This window comes from Mus pahari, chromosome 9 (genome assembly GCF_900095145.1).
Source record: "Mus pahari chromosome 9, PAHARI_EIJ_v1.1, whole genome shotgun sequence".
Classification (NCBI taxonomy): Eukaryota; Metazoa; Chordata; class Mammalia; order Rodentia; family Muridae; genus Mus; species Mus pahari.
Genome location: NC_034598.1, coordinates 3,169,671 through 3,188,336, shown reverse-complemented (window position 1 = coordinate 3,188,336; position 18,666 = coordinate 3,169,671). Strand labels below are relative to the sequence as shown.

At 40.3% G+C, this 18,666-nt stretch overlaps 1 protein-coding gene across 2 annotated transcripts in view; it reads right to left on the bottom strand.

Annotated features, from left to right (window-relative positions):
• Nucleotides 1–18,666, bottom strand: part of Hs3st5 (heparan sulfate-glucosamine 3-sulfotransferase 5) — a 288,413-nt gene that overhangs the window by 48,184 nt on the left and 221,563 nt on the right. The gene's annotated exons all lie outside the window — the stretch shown is intronic.

The window sequence follows — 18,666 nt, the reverse complement described above, 5'->3', positions numbered from 1 at the left end:
CTCACTAGAGTAGACCCAGCACCTCAGCCATACTGTAGAGCACAACAGAACTGTCACTGGTGGTGGTGAGCTGCTCTGAGGGTGAGAGTGGGAGAGCTGGCTCAGCCACTTGTCTGCCCTGAGGTAGTTTGGTGTGGAAGTTATGCACGCCCTCAGCCTTCACCTCTTGCCATCTGCAACAATTGGGAGAGCTGACTCTAAGGGCATGAAAGCAGGAGGTCAGACACTGCCACCTCTCTGGTTGTAGCACTCTTGTTGTACCACTCTGGTTGTGCACCTTGCCTGGACAACACAGTGGAGCCGGCCCTGGTGGTGAAGGCCTGGTGAGCCAGTCTCAAGGGGGTGAGACCAGGAAAGCTGTCCAAGTCCCTCACAGGCTGCAGCATTTGGGAGTGTGGGCCCCACCCCTCGAATGTGAAACAGAATAGAACTGACTCTGGAGGCATGGGATATGTCCAGTGAGCTGGCCCAAGGGCATGAGAGCAGGAGAGATGACTTTGCCTCCTGGTAATGGTGGCCAGTTGTCCTAGCTAGGAGCAACGTGAGAGAGGTTGCCCTGGTGGTATGGATAAGGGTGGGCTGGCTTGCTGACCAGCTTGACTTTCATCCCGGTCCAGATACAGGGGATGAATTGGCCTATCCTAAAATCTATTACATTTTCGAATGACTGGGATGCATGAAAGGGCCAGTCCTGCTGATCCAAAGCCGAAGGATCTCCATGACACAAGGCAGCAATGGGATGACCTGAAGCAATCCCAGAGGAGTCCTGGTGAGGATCCAATATTGATGGTGTCACAGATGCCAGAGATCTCAAAGTAGACCAATGACTCACTGCAATGAATGTTTGCAAGTGAAGATGTGTGGATAGAGGGAGATACTGTGGAACACATTGTGACATACTACAGCTTCCATGACAAGATGTTTTGGATGCTTTGTTTTTGTCCGTATGTATGTTTTATTTTGGGGGGAGGTTGCAAGAGTGAAGGGTGGATATGAAGGGATGGGGATATTAGTGAAACTGGGGTACAAGATGTAAAACTGACAAGGAATCACTAAAAAGTTTGAAAAAATTGGTTGTCTTCAAAATCACACTATTTTGTGTATTTGATACTGTATATTTATCCAGTGAAATATAGCCATAAGCAATATTTTCTCTATGAAAAACTTCTCTTTTTCATCACAATAAAAATTGACAAAAAATAATATTCAGTGAATTGTGGAGACTTACCTTCCTAATTACTACTGAATAGATCTTCCTTAGGATGATTGTGTAAGTTTGACACAACAATAGCTGAACTGGTTTTAAAAGTTACATATTTTTATATGTAAGAGCATTTTTAATGAATGTATATGTGTGAGTCATATTTGTCTTGGTAGCTGGGGGGCCACAGGAGGGCACTGGATCCACTGGAACTGAAGTTACAGATATTTGTGCACTGTCATTGCTGGGAGTCAAATTGTGCCCTCAAAGAGCAGTAAGTGCTCTTAACATAAGTACACATACCCTGCCTCTCTCTCCCCGTCCCCCTCTTTCCCTCTCCCTTTCTCTCTAGCTGGCCTTCAACTCATTATGCAGAATAGGCCAGGGTTTAATTTATAGAGACCTATCTGCCTCTAATTCCCAATTTAGTCTTATGCACTAAAAAAATTCTGTATAATTCTGCACACATTTGCTGCCATCCCTGGAATACAGCATATCCTCCACAATGAGATTTTCCTGGGAAAATACTCTCTTCGTATTACAAAACTGCCTTAGTGACAGCAAACCATCATTAACTAGACAATACGGATTTGTGAAATAGGTTGCACACATGTTCTTTTACAAGTGTGTTTGATTACTGTGGCATTAGGAAAATTTACATTGATTAACCAGTAAGCTGTAATGTTGTTTTCGATCTGGTCTGAGCAAATCAATTTTACTTAACACTTTAAGTTTTCTTGACATTGAGGTATTTAGGATAAGTAGGTATTATATTGCCTGTGGGGGAAACACTGCACTTGTAATTAAGCAAAGAAGGTAATTTTACCAAAAGAAGAGAAATTGAGTACAGTTTTCCAGGTAATAGGATTCTCTGAAATGCCAGGACTATTCCTACTTGCAGCTAATCTAAGTGTAACCATCTCTATGTTAAAGCTGTCCATGAGACAAAATGACTGTTCCATAATATAGGAGAGAGGAAAGACAACTCAGAAATGCTGCTCATGAAAGAGCCTGGCATAGAGTCAGATCTCCATAAGCATGCCTTGATTCAAATGAGCCCTATGTAAAACAGACCATCCTTTCTCCACTCACAATATGCCATTTATACTTTTCTAGAGCCAACAGTAGTCAAAATTCCATATAATGGGCATGTTCTGCATTTCCACATGTATCTATAGCAACTTCTTTGTGGTGTGTGTGTGTGTGTGTGTGTGTGTGTGTGTGTGTGTGTAGGGCAGAGATCAAACTTGTGTTATCTCTCGGGCATGCACTGTATACCTTTTTTTTTTGAGATGGTAGTTTCATTGATTAGCAAGCTCCAGGACTCCATTTGTCCATGGTTGGTATCACATTCATGAACTGTCATGCCTTGACATTATTTTTGGTATATGTTTGTATATGTGTATTGGTATACTATGCATGGAGGCCAGAGGTTCATGTCTGGTGAGCTGTGCACTGATAGCCTGGTCCCCTGTAGAGTACAGGCCTTGAACCCCGGTGACCTGGTAGGTGGTGACTTGCACCTGCATGGGATTTCAGGTGTTTGGCCAATGCCCCAAGTTTCTGGCATTTTGTCTGGACTCTACCCTCACAGTTACCTGGCAACAGCCAGGTATGCTCCTCCCCACAGTTACCTGGCAAGAGCTAGGTAGGCCCAGCCCACTATAAAAGGAGCTGCTTGCCCTTTCCTTGCTCTCTTATTCTCTTACTCTTACTCTCGCTCCCCCTCTCTCTTACCCGTGTCTCCACATGGCCATGACTGTACTCTACTTCCCTAATCTCTCCCTCTCTCTGCCTTTGTACAATGAATACCTTAAAACCATGGACTGCCTCTTCTCATCGGGATCCACTGTGCTGGCGCAGTGGCAGTGGAGCAGGTCTTCCTCTTAAGAGCCTCACATTTAACCTCCCTCTGGGAAGCCTCCCTGTGCTCCCAGTGATGGCTTTCACCAACCCAAGCCTCCTACTGAGCAAGCCAAGGACTCCCTCACTGTAGTAAACAATCTTCTACCCTAATTTTTGAGACAAGATCCTTACTGACGCTAGCGCTCATTGATTCTGCTAATCTGGCCAGCTAGCAAGCCCCAGGGACCAACCATCCTGTCTCTACCTTCCTAGTGCTGAGGTTACAGGTGTACCCTGCTGTACTTGGCTTTGTCATGGGATCCAAAGGCTGGCTCTTCTGCTTGCACAATAAGCAGCTGACCCACACAGCCATTCCCACAGCCCTACAGATACAACTTTTATGAGTACATAAGATGTACTGATTTGGGTCAACTGTAGAATAACTGTATAGAGGCAAGCATTCTAATTATAGGAGAACATTTAGGATAGAGTTGAAAGTTTCACTTGGACAAAATTTCCTCCTTGCTGACTTCGATCTGATGCTTTAGGGGTGACTAAAATAACACCCATGGCTATTTTGAAGGGCCAGGCACTCTAGAAAATTAGAAAACTAAGACAAACTTCTATTCCTATAAGTGACTAATGAGAAGAAGGTTCCTGAGCATGATGTCTGCTGGAGAAAAAGTTGCAATGTATGATACATATTCTATGATGTGTTCTTACCAACCCTTACTTAGCTTTTGTTATTAATGCTAAAACCAGAAGACCAGTAGATAGCATACTGAAAAAAAAAATGCCATGAAGCACATCTCAGAAACTGCACAAAAAACAGCTTCCACTAGAAGTAACACTAAGAAGAAATGAGAAACAAACATAGATTTTATATGTTCTTTGAACCACATTCATTAAATGAGGAATTTTACAGGACTATCACTATATTCTTCTGTCTGTGTTTTTCTTGATTTCCAAATCTGCCTTCAAAATATTTTAAAAATATTAAAAAATATTTATTGTGCATGTGAAAAATCAGTTTGACATTTAAAAACTAAATAGTGTACTTGTCACAGGAGGAACAAACAAAGTGAAACCATATCCTTACTTCAGCAGATAGTATGAAAAGCATTTGACAAAATCCAGCATTTTTTCCTCCTAAAGCATTAGCCAAGTTAGGAACTGTAGAATATTTTCTTCTTTTAAATTTTATTATTATATTTTATGTGTATGAATGCTTTGCCTGCAGATATGTCTGGGAACCACTTGAGGACCTGGTGTCTGTAGAGGTATGAACAAGGCATTGGATGTCCTAGAACTGAAGTTACGGGTGGCCATGAGCTACCTCAAGAACTGAGCTAGTGCTCTTAACTGCTGAGTCATTGCTCCAGCTTGCTAAATGAGATTTTCTTGACTTGATCAATTTCATCCACAAAATTGCAACAGCCAGGAAAGACACTTGCTACCAAACCTGGTGACCTGAGTTTGACCCCCAGGTCTCATATGTTGAAAAGAAAAAATGACTCCTACAATTTTTGGTTTCACTTTCTTCAGTGCACTATGGCACAATTGAGCCCCAGCAATGACTGACTGACTGACTGACTGACTGACTGACTGACTGACTGTCTGAATCCATGTAATAAAAAAGCTTTAAAAAACCAACTAACATTATATGTATTAGTGGCTTTCCCCTAAAATTAGTAATAAGAGAAATGAGGCTTTCTTCACCATGCCTACTTAACATTGTATTTGAATAGCTAATGAAGTGGGCAAAAAGAGGGATGGTATATGGGAAAAGCAGAAGTAGACAGTTTTTATTTGATGATGGGATTATCTTTATAGACAGATGGATAGAACATAGAAGGATGCTCTTAAAACAAGAGGCTTTAGTGATGTTGCAGAATATGTAAAATAGTATAAATGTATGGAATATTTGGGAAATAATTTTAAGAAACAATTGCAATATTTATCCAACAAGCACAAAACACTGAGAGAGAGGTTAAAGAGGAGTCAATAAAAAATGAAGTGATGTAGTCCATGCAAGGGTTAATTTCAATTGTCACCTTCTCTGAATAAAGGAACAACTACGAAAGTACTAAAGCACACCTCTGGGCACATTTCCAGAAATGAGTAGACTATGAGGGTTCTTAATATGAATACTCTTTTTACACTTATTTTTATTTTATGTGTATGAATGATTTGCCTACATGTACGCGTGTGTACTATGTGTGTGTACAATAAAGATCAGAAGATGAAGTTAGATCCCAAGAAAGAGAGTTACTGATGGATGTGAGCTAACACACAGTTGTTGGGAACCCAAGGTGGGTCTTCTGTAATGGAAGCAAGTGCTCTTAACTGTGGGGCCACCTGCCTAGTTCCCTTATTGATTTGGTTCATTGATGACTTCAGAAATTGAATTGATATATTGTGGAATCTTGGAGAACAGAACTTCACCAGAGAAATAGATATGACACTGGGTGGTGTATCTTGGTCCTTGCTTGCCTATCTGGTCCTGCTATGCCTCTTTGTTTCCTGGATCCCAAGAAGGAAGGAAACTGCTCTCTTCTATCATCTTCTTCCACCTTGTCAGGGGCTCAAACAAAAGAAAGACAGCTGAAAATGAATCAAAGTAATTGAAACTTTAAGCCAAAAATAAATCTTAGCCTCCCTTTAAATAATTTCTTTCAGGTATTTGTCATGGAGTTGAAATACTGACTAAAAAACACGTTGGAAAATTCAATATTGTTAATCTGTTGGTGCTATCTAAACTGACTTGCAGACCAAATGTAATCTGAATTTATATTCTAGACTTCTTTATCTCCTCTTTCTTTTTGGTTGGAATTGGCAAGGAAATTTGAAAATGCACAGAGTCTACAACAAACAAAACAGATTGAAAACGAACCAAGCTGGAGTATTATATTTGATTTTAAGACATATTACTTAGGTATTCATTGATAATATTTAAATAAATTGAACAGAGCATCCATATGAAGATGAACAAGTAGATAAATAAAATAAAAGGATTCCAGAAAAGAACACATAACTATCCAGCCAACTGCTTTTCGGTGCTAGCACAATTGGAAATTTACATGCAAAGCAACACAGAACAATGTCTTGTCATGTAAATAAATGTTAGCTTGGGGTATACCTGAGACCTAGTGGACAACCCAAAGGGATAAAACCTGGAGAACATACTGGACAAAATCGTTGGGTAGAAAATGTCTTCTAATATATTACAGTTAATAGACGTGTGTGTGTGTGTGTGTGTGTGTGTTTGTGTGTATGTGTGTGTAAGTATGTGTGTGTGTGTGTGTGTGTGTGTGTGTGTGTGTCCGGGAGGCAAGAAGGGGTCAAGGGGAAAGTATATATGGGTGTGTATGAATGTAATACATGTATATCTGCAACACACATGTTTTCAATGTACTTGGATATATAAAACACAGGAAAAAGTAAATATGCAAATAAGTTGGATCCAATCAAGACAGGGAACAGCAGGGTAATGTAAATGGAGACATTTTATAGAAGGAATAACTAAAATTGAAGTAGAAGAAATCAGAGATTGCCCCAAAGAGGTAATGAGAGCCCCACAGATGCAGTGTCTATAAGGGACAGGCATCATCCCAAATACTGAGAGAAGGCATCCATAAGAAAATACTCCATGGTCACCCACCAACTTCTATAAGGTTGAGATATAGACTCTGTCAGAGATGGGATAGTCTTAACGTAAGTAAGGTAGTCTTGGTTCAGCAATGGTGCTAGTCATCTGCAGTTCACTCTCTAGGGCAGCAGGGCCATAGCGATCACAGGAAATGTTCCTATGTTTGCCCTTAGAGGATGCTTTGAGGATAGCCTGTACCTGCAGATGCTGGCCCTGCAAAAGCATGGCACTGGAGGAGCATCAGTACTGAAAGTGCCTGTCTAGTGCACATAGTACAACCTAGAAGCAAACCCCCAGCTTCTATTACATCTCTGTTGTGCCTTCTGCCGACAGAGCGGTCCACTCTTAAGCGTAGGCAGAAAGACATTGAATCAGGAACTAGCACAGAGGCAACAGAGGACTCAGGACATTTTGGGTGGCAGTGTATGATAGATGTGTCTTGATTGTGGCAATGGTTCCATAAACGTGTGTATATAAGACTGACCAAAGCAAACATGAAATGTATGGTGTTTCTTTATGTCAATTATATCTTAACAAAACTGTGAAGACATGTGAAGACATTCTCTCTCTCTCTCTCTCTCTCTCTCTCTCTCTCTCTCTCTCTCTCTCTCTCTCTCTCTAGCCCTGGCTGTCTCGGAACTCACTCTGTAGACTAGGCTGGCCTTGAACTCAGAAATCTTCCTGCCTCTGTCTCCCAAGTGCTGGGATTAAAAGCGTGCACCATTTCTGTCCTGCAAGTAACTCATATTGACTAGACACTTCAGTGGAAGAGAGTTGTATCCTTGTGTCTGAGTATGAATATATAGATACATTATATGCACGAATATATTTCAATTAAGTAACATGTTTGCTGACCATTAAGAAGTCCTCCCCTTCTCAGAGTGAAATCTCCTAGGGGTCTGGCCAGTAGGCTAACACTAATTATCACTCAGGAGTATAGTTTGAGGAAATTGACTCTACCTGTCTGTCCAGTGGGGCAGAAATTAAGCTTCTCTTCTTAAAATTCAGTGTTTCAGGAGCTTTTCATGTGATCTGTTACCCACAAACATTGACTGGCTCCAGCATGGAACTTTTTCCCTACCCTGAGCCATGTCTTGCTTCTTAGCTTGACTGGATATCCTAAACCCTAACTTTTCTCTCAGGAGACTTGCTCAAGGTTGCTACTCACAGGGACATTTAGATATGCTGGACTATAGCTTGGTTTGTTCCTCTTTAGTCTAGAAAGTAGTGACACCTCCAGTCTCCTGTATGTTGAAAATTTTACATCAATTTGCATTCATTTAGTGCCTATGATATACAGGGATTCTATTAGTTAATAAGGCATAAAAAATAGACAGCACAAACAGTCTTTAACCTTGTGGTATGTGTATGTTTTTGTTAAAAAAAAATCTCAAGAAAATATAAGCACAATCTCTAACATAGCTCATGTAATATCACTTAATGTAATGTGAAGATTCCTCTCCCAACATGCCATTGGGATCATTTTAAGCTTCTAAGGTCAGAGACTTAGAAATGATGCCCTGTGGGGTTACCATTCACACGAGAACACTTAACTATTCAGATAAGCTCCGGAGAGATGAGTGCTTGTTGTCGATTTGGTTTGTTTCTCCCATGGCCTAATTTAAATTAATCAGTTTAAAAGTAGCTGACATTATTTATGAGCCCTGCAACTGTAGCCTAGAGACTTATGTGTTGTTTTCTGTTCCCATTGATGTTACCATTGTTTTCATAAAGGAGATCAAGCGATGGGGAAAAGGGTTAAGACAATAGTTCAATCAGTTCAATCAATCAACCAACCAACCAACCAATCAATCAATCAAACAAACCTGTTTGTGTGTGTTCATTGTGGTCTGTGTTTTTGTTCTGCATGTGCGTCTATGTGAACACATGTGGAGGCCAGTGGGAAATATTGGGTATCTTTCTGTATTGCTTTCCACCTTATTCCCTTTGAGAAGGGATATCTCACTGAACATAAAACTCTTTGTTTCAGTGATTCTGGCTGGCTGTGTAGTGAGCTCTTGGGTAATCTACATGTCTCTCCTGCATAATGTTAGGGTTACAGGTATGTAACCATGCCTAGCTCTTGCTAAAGTTTGGACCTATATCATTGTGATTTTTGTACAATCACTCTTACTTCCTGTACAGCTCTCCAACTCAAAAATGTTTTTGAACATGAATTTGTTCTTAGAATAAGGCCAGTCCTGTAAGGAGGTAGAAAAGCCCCATATGAGTTCAACTTGTCCTTACAGGCCTTGGGTTGTTAAATGGTGAAACTACTGGAGAGAGACTATCTATCTTTGGAACAGTGCTTGTAGCCTTGAGAACAAAACAAAATAAAAAATGAGCACTGTGTGGGTCTCATTGTTTGTGAAGTGTCTGAAAAGGTACAATTCCCAGGATGTTCAAGAGATTGAAAATCTGCAAAGAAGGATTTGAAGGAAGGTAGATATGGATGTGTGAGTAAAGTCATGGGGGAGAGATGATATGTGACAGACCATTAGAACGCACATATAGATAACAGTACAAACATTTAAGAAACTGCCATGTAAATTTATATTTCCTAAAATACAACAGCTTCCACTCTTTCAGTAAAATATTTAGAAGGGGTTTGCAACTTGGGTACAAAGTTATAACTACTAAAAATATTGAACATTTTGTTAACCTTTTTCTTTTCTTTTTTTCCCAGCTCATCAGCATCTCTTTTTTTTCCCCAATTTTTTATTAGGTATTTTCTTCATTTACATTTCAAATGCTATCCCAAAAGTTCCCTAACCCCCTCCTCCCCCACCCCGCTTCCCTACCCACCCACTACCACTTCTTGGCCCAGGTATTCCCCTGTACTGGGGCATATAAAGTTTGCAAGACCAAGGGGCCTCTCTTCCCAATGATGGCTGACTAGGCCATCTTCTGCTACATATGCAGCTAGAGACATAAGCTCTGGGGGTACTGGTTAGTTCATATTGTTGTTCCACCTATAGGGTTGCAGACCCCTTCAGTTCCTTGGGTACTTTCCCTAGCTCCTCCATTGGGGGCTCTGTGTTCCATCCAATAGCTGGCTGTGAACATCTCCTTCTGTGTTTGCCAGGAACTGGCATAGCCTCACAAGAGACAGCTATATCAGGGTCCTATGCAATAATGTCTGGGTTTGTTGGCTGATTATGGGATGGATCCCCAGGTGGGGCCGTCTCTGGATGGTCCATCCTCTCATCTCAGCTTCAAATTTTGTCTCTGTAACTACTTCCATGGGTGTTTTGTTCCCAATTCTAAGAAGGGGTGAAGTGTCCACACTTTGGTCTTCTGTAAACCTTTTTCAAAAGGAATATAGCAAGTTCTTGCTTTCAGTATTATTTCGCAAAGTCATAGCAGTAATTATATTTAATTAATAATTGAAATTGACTATAAAGAATCATTTTGTTGATTCCTTAATTTGCTCAGTTAGCTTATTATTCAGCTTGCCTTCATCCCAAATTCCAGAGAATGCAGAAAACTGGCTGCTTGTTTTTAGTAAACTATCATTTTGTACTGCTTTGGAAAAAAGTATATGTATGGGCATGGAAGACAGTAATAGTATTTTAGTAATATGGAAGCAATGTACATCTCAGACAATTCTATAGTGGTTTTGATAGAGCAACACTAATTCAATGCTTTCCTGGCACAGTGTACCAAAGAGATATCTCCCAATGAACATGGAAAGGAGATGACCTTTATTTGTATTGGAAAATAAAGTATGAAACAGTTTCAGGTTTATAATAGAAACATCCTTAACAAATTAAGATACACAATATTCTCCAGGTATTATAAAGACATTCCAGATAACTGGGGCACACCTTAGTGAAATCATTTACACATCAATTTCTAAGTCATTTATTGGTCTGCAAATTGAATGGCCTGTCCCCACCAGAGTATCTGACTTTGTCTCCTATACATCTTTTCCCACATCAGCTTCTTTCTCTCTGCATGCATAGCTCCCCAGACACTGTCTAGGTCAGGCTGGAGGAGAGCTCCCCACAAGACAGAGACAGGAGCCAAATCCCATTTAAAAAATGGTTTGTGATCTAAACTGATCAGATATACTTCTGAAAAAAAGTACACTACATCTTTACTACTTCACTATAACTTTGGGACCAGTTATAGGTTTTCAGTGTGTGTGTGTGTGTGTGCATGTGTGTGTGTGTGCCAGCATGTACATGAATGCAAGAGTGTGCATGTATGTGTGTTTGTGTGTGCATGTGTGTGTTTGCGATGTATGAATGTCTATATGTGTGTGGCACATGAGAGTATGTGAGTACACATATATGTGTGTGTATGAGTGTGGACATGTAAGTCTGAATGTCTGCATGTGTGTGGCACACCAGGGTATGTGAGTATATGTATAAGCCAGAGACAAATGTCAGGTGTCTTCTTCCTCAAGTGTTCCACACCTTATTTTGAGGCAGGGTTTCTCACTTGAACCTAGAACTTACTGACTTGGGTAATCTAGCAAGATAATGTCTCTGCCTCCTAAATGCTTAGATTACAGGCAGGGCAGCCTGTCTGGAGGCATTTGCATGGGTTCTGCAGATACAAACTACGGTTCTGATGCTTGTAAAAGCATTTCACTACTGAGTCATCTCCCTAACTTTAGAGTCTAAGTTTGAAAACTCATGAACCTTTTGGTCTCTAGCAACCTCCATAACTCTGAAAGCTCACTTATGTCCTGATCTGCAAGCAGGAGGCAGAGTGAGGTTGAGCCTCAAAGCTTATCTCCAGTGATGCCACACCTCCTGCAACAAGGCCTCACCTCCTGCAACAAGGCCACACCTCCTGCAACAAGGCCACACCTCCTGCAACAAGGCCACACCTCCTGCAACAAGGCCACACCTCCTAAGTCTTTCTAAACAGCTGTACTAGCTGGGGGCCTAACAGTCAAATGCAGGCGGCCATAGTGGCTGTTCTCATTTAAACCATCACTGACCCTTCCGATCGGAAGGAAGCTTCTTTCTCTGCGCCCATGCTTGGGCATCTCTTCTCCTTATCGATATTTCAATTAAACTGTCACCTTTCCTCAGAAGGATTGGCTTAGTTACCAAGTAATCCTGAACTTATTATATTATATTACTCCTAAAATATATTCACGACATCTATCAATATCAAATTTCATTTCTCACTCATCATCCATTCATCTGATTTTAATGTTTCCTACCACAATACATATCAGTAGTCATTGAAATTAATTTTTATAGGTAATTCTTCTCTGTTACTGTAATAGAATGTCTGATATAAATAGTCTAGCAAGAGGAAATATTTCTTTTTTCCAATAATTAATTTTCCCATTAATTAATTTATTTATTCACTTTACATCCTGGTCACTGCCCATCCCTCCTTCCTAGTCTCTACCTCACTGCAGCCTAGGCTAATCTTGTTCTACTGAGGCCAGACAGGGTAGCCAAGCCAGGGGAATGGATTCCGCAGACAGGTAACCCCTTCAGTAACAGCTTACACTCCAGTGGCTGGGGGACCCACATGAAGACCAAGCTGCACATCCATTAAATATGTGCTGGGTGGCAGGGTTAAGTTCAGAGTGTGAATGCTGAAAAGATTTATTTTATCTCATGTTTTTAGAACCTTCATTTCACTATAGTCAACTTTGACTCTGGGTCCATGATAAGTACTATGTGGCTATTTCCTCTCAATGACAACATTCCTTTGTGGAAGGAAAAAGGACACTCACAAAACTCAGAAAGCTGATGAAACTTACAAGGTTTAGGAAACTATGAAAATCTACAGGCATCAGCTAGATCAGACAGTTATAAAATTCATAACTCCCCACCTCCATACTCTTACATAGTATTCAAGCAGTAAACTATGGCTGGGGCAGAGTTCAGTGGAATTGCCTCTAAGTGGATCAGAGAGACAGATCCAGGTATGCAGCCCTCATGAGTCATCACTCAGGTTGACGAGGTCTTTTGTCTTATAGTTGTCTGTAAGTCACCTCCACTCCTATAGCAACCTTTAATAAATTTCTTGGTTCATCAAGCAAGATTGAATGGGTTTGTCTCTTTGGTCCCTCACTGGTTTCCTATCTGGGGTAAATAGACATGTCTTTCATATCTCCTTGGGAAATACACATAAAAATGATGTAGAACTATTGTAGAAAATATTTAATCTCAATCTGGGGCTTCTACTCTGCTTTTGACCATTCATTTCCCAAATAAAGGACACACACACCTTTATACTTATAATAAGCCTTTGGGTCAGCCTAAGAGCTGGGCAGTTATCTATCCTCCATGCTATTATCTATTTCTTAGCCAATAATCCCATTATATAATGTCAGCATCTTTATTCACCAGTCAGGGTAGCTTGATGGACAAGGTCACATAGCATCACCTGAGTCTATGTGTGCGGTCACGGAGAGAAACCTGTATTTAGCATAGCAAAAGACCAAACCTCAGCATAGAATATCACAGTAGTGGATGTGTGTGTGTGTGTGTGTGTATGTGTGTGTGTGTTGTTATCACGTAACCAATAGGAATAAGAGGAACACAGGAAGATGGAATCAGGACAAGATAATACCTGTGGTGTTTACCTCAATAGGACCCAACTGGCCACAGTTTTCTCTACCCCTGAGAGTCTGTTTGAAATCTAAAGATCCTTCATGATCTAGCCTCTAGATATAAGCTTGCAATACAGATTACTATGCTTTGTGATATGGGTGATTTTCAATCCAATCAAGTGGACAACCCTTACCATCACTTCTTTTAGTATATAGTAAGCATCCATAGTTAGATTTGATAAGACAGGATGTGGAAGGATTGTTGTCAAAGCCATATTTATGCAATCTCTTTCTTGTCTTTGGAAGTAGTATGCCCTAGGAGTCCTGTAACTCCTGCTATCTCTGGCCACATTTGACATTCCTGGAAACCAAGCAGGATACATGCAGCACCCATCTTAGTTCAGTTCCTAATATTGAATCTATGACAAACTAAAGATGGAGTAGCTTGTGTCTTGTGGAGAGCACTGTTTTATACTTCACCCTTAGGTTACAATGGCTGGTTGTGTGCTTCATCTGCACTTGGTATTTATGCAATTGATTGGTCACTCAGACGGAAATAGAGTAATCTCAATGGTGAATAAACTATACTTAGTTCTTTAAATCACCATTACACCACACATGAAGCAGGTTCTCTAAAAATAGCTTGATTTGCTGATAAGCTTTCTAAGGAGTTGTGAATATTTCTTGTCTTACTGGAATTTCCTTTCCTTTCTGTGTTACAACATGCTCATTTCTACCTTATTTATCACCCTGTGATTTTTAAGTGCTGGCTGTGAGCAAGGGGAACAATCATTCCCTTTTCTGATTTTTAGAGAATGATACTAAAGTTTCTTCAGTGGTAGATGGTAATAGCATGAACTCTAAGAGGTTTTTCACAGAGGCTTAGCTACTGAAGGTCCAGCGGGACCTTATAATAAAGGGATCTTCCATGGAAAGGTTGTTCAAGGAATGCTGCAGGCTTCAGTATGCCCTTGGTATTAAAATCATATATTTGCAGGAAACTGCTTTTGTGAAACCTGATTACTTGCAAGTAATAGGTCAGTTTTGTTGTTAGACGTGTGTTTTCTTTTCTTGACTGAGTTGTGTAATATAAAATGAAGCAATAGATACTACTGAGGTGACAAGACAGATTAAAGAAAAAGCTGCAGTTTAAGCACAAATTCTGGAAGAAGATCTTTTTGACCACTTCAGTTTATATTTGGCCCCAGGAAAGCACACTCCTTTGTAGTAAGTGGGTATATGAAGACAGAAGACATTGAGTCATTGACTCATTCTGTAAAATGCTATTGTTGTTGCAAGCTTTATAAATGCAAGGATGGTATCAGCTCAGCTGTAAATGCAAAAGGGTATCTACACAGCTCAGTATTGTCCCTCCAGTGAGCCGCAGTGCCTGTACAAATACCAAACACGTATATGCCACGCAAAATGTGTATTTTCTGTTGTTATCCATTCACAAACTAAGAGTCCCAGCATTTGTACTAGGATATATTTGCTTTTTTTTAAAATCGCTCTTAAGTGCTCTCTCTTCTGAAAAAGGTATGGAGTAGCACACAAGGGTTAATATGCTTGAAGGTATGGATACTCATGTCGCAAGGTTTAATTTTGATTTTTCTTTTCTGACTAGATTAAAAGAGTATCTCATATATACACATTCAGGACTAGGAAAAATGATCTTAATTAAAGTTTGGGAATAAGTCTCCATGGCAAGTATGTGTCACATGAAGCTGGAGGGTTTGACTCACACATGAGCCAAATCTCTATTAACTTGGGCTAGCTTTCTGATAAGGAGAAGGGTAATGTCCTTTATCTGTCCTCTTATCATAGTAATGATACAGTGATAACGGCTTAAGGCCGGTGAAGTAAAGCAGAGTGCCACACTGGAATGCACTGGTTCAAAGCCTCAGACTTGCCCCCAAGGCACACGTCTTCTACATTCATGAAAGTACTCCATGTGCTATGATTTGATCCTATTTGTATTATTTCCCAAGTCTGAGGATAAGACCAGAGGCTGATCTCTTTCAAAAAGGAAATTCTATTTTTGTGTTTGAAATTCTGTTAAGCACTAAAGCAGGCTTCCGTGACTGCAGGTAGTAAATGACAGGCAGGGTTGAATAGCGGTCCACAGTGAAGGCTGAGTATTTTAGTGTCCATGACCTGATCCAAGGGCTATTTCTGGCAGTTTGTCATTTAGTGCAGAGAAGGTTAGTGAGGTCATGCTGATATATGATGCTGTATGTGCTGAACTTCTCATTGTACTTGGCTTATACAAGTCTCATTAAGAAACAGCCTTTGTCTTTTGATACTAAAGAATATAATAATAAAAAACCTCAAGCCATTTTTTTCCAGGTGGCTTTATTCTTCAAACTGAAATGTAGAGAAAAGCCAAACTTGAAGCTTAAAGAACTTCTTAGCTAGAGGAATTTAGGACATCTTTATTTTTAACCATAGGAGGAAAAAGGAGCTTTTGAATTTTCAGGAGAAAATCAAATGCACTCCCATGTTAGGGACTGTCAGCAAGAAGTATCTAAGCACAAACGTGGTGATAAGTATTTGTCTTTGTCAGGAAATGAAGTTTTCTTAAAAAATGTTCTAGTGTCTGAGCGTATGTTTCAAAGGGAGTAGAATGTGGGAAGAAAAGTGGCTGAGGAGAGAGAATACCGTGGGTGGCAGAAGAAACTTTTCTGCTTAGGAAATGGCAGTTCCAAGCTCTAGCTTGCCGTGGACAGGCTAAGCACATACGGCAAAGTTGGCCACAGCTCCTAACCTTGTCTTTTCATTACCCATGTCCTCTTGCTCTGATTTCACTAACAACCTTCTCAAATATTTTTGCATCACACAGCCAAGATGCCGGATCCTCAAGTGTGTCCATTGTTAAGAGTTTTCTCTGTTGGCCAGCAGCCCCAGCATGAAGGCATTCACAGAAAGCCAGAGAGGTCTGCCAGGCTGAATTCCTGCTTACTTCTTGCTGTGCTCATCCCCCTAGACTTCCCAGATCTCCCCCACCCTGCCCCTGCCTTGTTCAGTATCCAGAATTATTGGGGTAGCATCTTAATTGCCAGCATTTCATTTCCCCTTCTGGCTCAACTAACTTTTTCTTTAGTCTAAGTAATGGTTTCTTTCACCTTAATGAATGCCTTTCATTCTGATTTTGGTACCATGTCTCCCTCCCTCCCTCCCTCCCTCCCTCCCTCCTCCCCCTCTCTTTCTTTCTTTCTTTCTTTCTTTCTTTCTTTCTTTCTTTCTTTCTTTCTTTCTTTCTTTCTTTCTTTCTTTCTTTCTTTCTTTCTTTCTTTCTTTCTTTCTTTCTTTCTTTCTTTCTTTCTTTCTTTCTTTCTACATTTCAGCAATTCCTGTATTGTTAGGACCTATTTACTTATTTGTCCTTCTGTTCTATTGGTTGGGTGAAAGATTCTCTACAAAAGGTGGTAAACAGATGCAAATGATTGTTTAAATGATTGGAAGAAAACTAGCCTTTCTTATTCCTATTCTTTTGGAAAAGGGAAGATGGAGCTGAATGGTTGGTTAATATCATCATTGAAATATCAATTCATTATTTAACTGGGAATTAAAAATATCTATCCCAAATGGTCTGTGGAGAATAACTGATTAACAGAAATGATTTTAATGATCAGAACACTTGAATTAATCTTGAAGGAACTACTTTTCCTAGTTTTAAACAAAACAATTTTGAAAATGATAGTTTCTTTATAATTTTGTTTTCAGTCCATCTCTTCTCTGCTACTGTTGCTTGTCCTCACCTCACACAATTTACACACGAGTGTCACCCTGTTCTAGTGGTAGGCACAGAGGGAGCTAGGAGTAGTAGACTAAAATATTACTTCACATAAGATCAGAAAAGATGAGTATGAGTTTGGCACACCTTACTGGGATAGCTCTGGATGTCACAATGGTCTCTTTTGTTACTGTCCCCCAAATGATTGGCTTTCTTTATAAGGTCACAGGAAGGCTCAAGTAAGATACATGTAATGTCAAAGCATTCTTGTTTCATTAATTTTAAATTTGTATTTATTATTCTGTATGTACAGTCTGAGTGTGGGCACATAGCTATGGGAGGTGTGCAAAGGTCCAAGGGCAACTCTCAGGAGTCCCTTTTCTCCCTCCACCATGTGTTCCAAGGATCAAATTTGGGTGATGATGTTTGTGCAGCAAGCACCTTTACCTGCTGCTGCGTTTTCTTGTTAACTTTTAACCAGTTAAATGCTAAACAAATATATTATTAAATATACTATTAATGGCAAATAAGAGCTAAGCTCGTCTAACACTTTCCAAGAGATGTTATTCTAAGCACAAAAGGATTAGTCTCTATCTCTTTGGCTATGTTAGCAGAATGGAAACTTAAAAAAAGAATGAGTATTAGTTTATCAAGTGGCTGCTTAGATATAATCAGAACAGGAGTGGTTGACTCTAGATGGTTGGGGTTTTACAAAGTCATTTCTTCACTAAGTAACTGTCCCCAGTCCACAAGTTTCTCTCTTTACATATATAGTTACCTCTAGGAGTGGAACTAAAGGCAATATAGGGAACTCAGAGAGCATCAAATGCCTCTACTGTGTCCCATATCCTGAAAATGCCTATGCAATCAGTTCTGCATATTATGCCTTGCAAGGAACTAGGGGAGTGTATTAATGTTGTTGTTGGAGATCAGAAAAGAAAGACAGCTAGCAATTAAATGATCCACTTCAGGTCACAGAGGTACCTAATGATGCTATTAGCATTCAGAATGCCCTGTCTGTGCAGCAAGGCCTCCTTTATCCCATTAGTGGTAGGCTGCCCACATCACGACAAGATTAACCAGTCACCAAGCAGGTTACCCTTGAGGCATAAATTTCTGAGGAGCAGCATGCCAGAAGAAGCTTAACTGGTGTCATGATGGAAAAGAAAAAGGAAATAAGAGACAGACTTATGACTTGTCTTAGAAGTTTCATGTCCTTCACAAGAAAATCAAGATGAAGGAAGACCAATGTGTGGATACTTCATTCCTCCTTAGAATAGGGAACAAAATACCCATGAAAGGAGTTACAGAGACAAAGCTTGGGGCTAAGATGAAAGGATGGACTATCCAGAGATTACCCCACCCAGGGATCCATCCCATAATCAGCCAACAAACCCAGACACTATTGCATATGCCAGCAAGTTTTGCTGAAGGGATCCTGATATAGCTGTCTCTTGTGAGGCTATGCCAGTGCTTGGCAAACACAGAAGTGGATGCTCACAGTCATCTATAGGATGGAACACATGGCCCCCAATGGAAGAGCTAGAGAAAGTACCCAAGGAGCTGAAGGGGTCTACAACCCTGTAGGTGAAACAACAATATGAACTAACCAGTACCCCCTGAGCTCGTGTCTCTAGCTGCATATGTAGCAGAAGATGGCCTATTCGGCCATCATTAAGAAGAGAGGCCCATTGGTCTTGCAAACT